Source organism: Moschus berezovskii, chromosome 8, assembly GCF_049115385.1.
Source record: "Moschus berezovskii isolate FMDL1 chromosome 8, NW_MosBer_1.0, whole genome shotgun sequence".
In the NCBI taxonomy this organism is placed as follows: Eukaryota; Metazoa; Chordata; class Mammalia; order Artiodactyla; family Moschidae; genus Moschus; species Moschus berezovskii.
This window is the reverse complement of record NC_142467.1, coordinates 104544421-104548077: the sequence shown is the minus strand read 5'-3', so window position 1 is coordinate 104548077 and position 3657 is coordinate 104544421. Positions and strand designations below refer to the sequence as shown.

General features: G+C 41.8%; 1 non-coding gene across 1 annotated transcript; it reads right to left on the bottom strand.

Annotated features, from left to right (window-relative positions):
- Positions 1-1697: 1697 nt before the first annotated feature.
- On the bottom strand, positions 1698-1769 carry TRNAM-CAU (transfer RNA methionine (anticodon CAU)). Its single transcript has one exon. It is a non-coding gene; the product is annotated as a tRNA-Met (tRNA).
- Between the last annotated feature and the right edge of the window lie 1888 nt (positions 1770-3657).

The following is a 3657-nucleotide window of genomic DNA, read 5'->3' as shown; positions in this document are numbered from 1 at the left end:
CCCACCAACCATTTGGCCTGAGATCCACCATGACCATAGACACCTCACTGCAGATTTCCAGGAATAAATCTGGGACTTCGCTGGCGGTGCAGTGGTTAAGACTTTGTGCTTCCACTGCAAGGGGCACGGGATCCTCATCCGGGAGCTCACGTCTGTCCCAAGCCTCACTGAGAGCCAGCAGGGGGTTGGGGCCTAGACAGATCCAGGTGGATGGGTGTGGCTGTGAACCTGGCGGGGAGCTCCATCTTGGATCGTGAGGACGTGATGACTTTTTAAGGAAGGTGAAGCAGAGAGCTAGACGCAGTCAGGGTCAGATGACTCTGAATCCACCACTCCCTCGTTACAAACGTGTGCCATTTTTAGCTATTTGGCTGGGTTGGAGGAAATCTCTCTCTAAGCCTCATGTCTTTATTACATGATAGTAGCCACTTTATTGTGATGTTGTGGAGATTTATAAAAAGTTTGTGCAAAATGACTGACTCAGTATCTGGTAAGCATCCCCACTAAATGTGCATTCATTTCCACACTTGTTTTTGCATCACTTTCTCACAATTAAAATGATTTAAAGTCATAAAAGTTATACGGAAGTTTGGGGACATGGGGAAACCTGCTGTTGAAGAAAACTGCCACTAGAAGATTCAGCAAATTCAAAATATCCATAGTTAGATCTGTTACACAATTACAAGCTGCTCTGCTGTGAAACAGACCTGAAGCTAGGAACCAAAAAGAAATTTTTTGCCTCAGAGAGGCATGACCCAGGACTTCATTTTCATCAGGATATTCTAGGAAGTGGAGGTGAAGAGAGTCCTCAATAGTGAAAGAAAGTGGAGGGGGCAGGAATGGGGCCACTTCCTTCAGCACCTGGGACAGCGGCTGCTCCAGGACTAGCCCCAGAGGTGGCAGGGGGTCCTGGGATAGTCTTAGTATCAGACCCTTTGGGGGTTCTACAAGCTGGGATCAGAAGACTTAATGGTTGAATAATAAGAAATAAATCCTATAACATGAAATTAGTAAATATTTCATGTATTCTAAGCTGAAAATTGCATATGTTTTTCTTTGCCTTCAGAGTTCTTATTAAAATGTTTTTCCTTAAAAACAAAACAGAAAAGTGGGGGGAACTGCCCTGGTGGTCCAGTAGCTTAGACTCAGTGCTCGCAATGCAGGTAGCCTAGGTTCAATATCTGGTCCACGAACAATATTCCACATGCCGTAACTAAGAGTTTGCATTCTGTAAATAAATATTCTGCATGCTGCGACCAATACCCAGAACAAGCAGATAAATAAGTAAATATTTATTAATGTTTTTCCTTTCCCCCAAATTATACCTTGTCAAAGAAAAAAACCACAGCAAAGAAAAAGTAAGAAATAAAAATCATATCCATGATCCAAACATGCCAAAGTAATCACTTCATATTTTCTCACATAAATTGCCAAATTTTAAAGTGAAAGTATCATTCACACCTAGCTCTTTGTGACTCCATGAACTGTAGCCAGCCAGGCTCCTCTGCCCGTGAAATTCTCCTAGCAAGACTACTGGAGTGGGTAGCTATTTCCTTCTCCAGGGGATCTTCCTGACCCAGGGATCGAACCTGAGTCTCACACATTGCAGGCAGATTCTTTACTGACTGAGCTACCAGAGAAGCCTATGAAATACACTTTCTCAGAGGCCACGTGTACTCAAGAGTTGACAAAATCTTTAGCAGAGGATGGTTTCGATCCATCGACCTCTGGGTTATGGGCCCAGCACGCTTCCGCTGCGCCACTCTGCTCTGACTTTTTAACTTTAAATTTCTATATAATCCTAAACAGTAAAAATTTGACTTTACTTCTGAATGTATTACATTTACATATAATCTCCCTTTTATTTTTATAAATTTATTTATTTTAATTGGAGGCTAATTACTTTACATTATTGTATTGGTTTTGCCATACATCGACATAAATCTGCCCCGGGTGTATGTGTGTTCCCCATCCTGAACCCCCGCTCCGACATCCCTCCCCATCCCATACCTCTGGTTCATCCCAGTACACCAGCCCCGAGAATCCTGTATCATGCATCGAACCTGGACTGGTGATTCGTTTCACATATGATAATATACATGTTTCAATGCCATTCTCCCAAATCATCCCACCCTCACCCCTCTCCCACAGAGTCCAAAAGACTGTTCTGTACGTCTGTGTCTCTTTTGCTGTCTCGTATACAGGGTTATTGTTACCATCTTTCTAAATTCCATATATATGTGTTAGTATACTGTATTGGTGATTTTCTTTCTGGCTTACTTCACTCTGTATAATAGGCTCCAGTTTCATCCACCTCATTAGAACTAATTCAAATGTGTTCTTTTTAATTGCTGAGTAATACTCCATTGTGTAAATGTACCACAGCTTTCTTATCCATTCGTCTGCAGATGGACATTTAGGTTGCTTCCATGTCCTGGCTATTGTAAACAGTGCTGCGATGAACATTGGAGTACATGTGTCTCTTTCAATTCTGGTTTCCTCAGTGTGTATGCCCACGAGTGCGGTTGCTGGGTCGTATGGCAGTTCTATTTCCAGTTTTTTAAGGAATTTCCACACTGTTCTCCATAGTGGCTGTACTAGTTTGCGTTCCCACCAACAGTGTAAGAGGGTTCCCTTTTCTCCACACCCTCTCCAGAATTTATTGCTTGTAGACATTTGGATAGCAGCCATTCTGACTGGCGTGAAATGGTACCTCATTGTGATTTTGATTTGCATTTCTCTGGTAACGAGTGATGTTGAGCATCTTTTCATGTGTTTGTTAGCCATCTGTATGTCTTCCTTTTAAAATTCTATTTTACTGACTAAAAGTACATGGAAAGATACTGAACATCATGAGTCATTATGGAAATGTAAGTCAATGCCACATGGTGATATCACTTCACACCCACTAGGATGACAAAATCATAAAAATGGAAAACCACAAGTGTAGGTGAGGATGCAGGGGTAATTGGAACCCTAATATATTGCTGTTGGGAACGTAAGAGTGCAGCCACTATGGAAACAGCTTGGTATTTTCTCAATAAATTAAACCTCAAATTGCTCTGTGACCATACCATCCTATGCCTGGGCATGTATCCAAAAGAATTGAAAACAGAAGTTTGAACACAAATTTGTATACAGCCCTTCAGTAGTGGTACATCCACAGTTGCCTAAAGTTGAATATTTGGGAAACAATTCAAATATCCATTAACAGATAAGTGAATAAATAAAATAAGTTATATCCATAACAAGAAGTGTTTTTGTTGAATTACGAAGTCATATCCGACTCTTTGCAACCCCATGGACTGCAGCACGTCAGACTCCTCTGTCCTCCACTGTCTCCTGGAGTTAGCTCAAATTCATGTTCATTGCATCAGTGATGCCATCCAAACATCTCATCCTCTGCCGCCCCCTTTTCCTCCTGCCCTCAGTCTTTCCCAGCATTAGGATCTTTTTCAATGAGTCAGCTCTTCGTATCGGATGGCCAGAGTGCTTGAAATTCAGCTTCTGCATCAGTCTTTTCAATGAATGTTAAGCGTTGATTTCCTTTAGGATTGACTTGTTTGATCTCCTTACTGTCCAAGAGATTCTCAAGGGTCTTCTCCAGCACCACAATTCAAAAGCATCAATTCTTCAGCACTCAGCCTTCTTTATAGT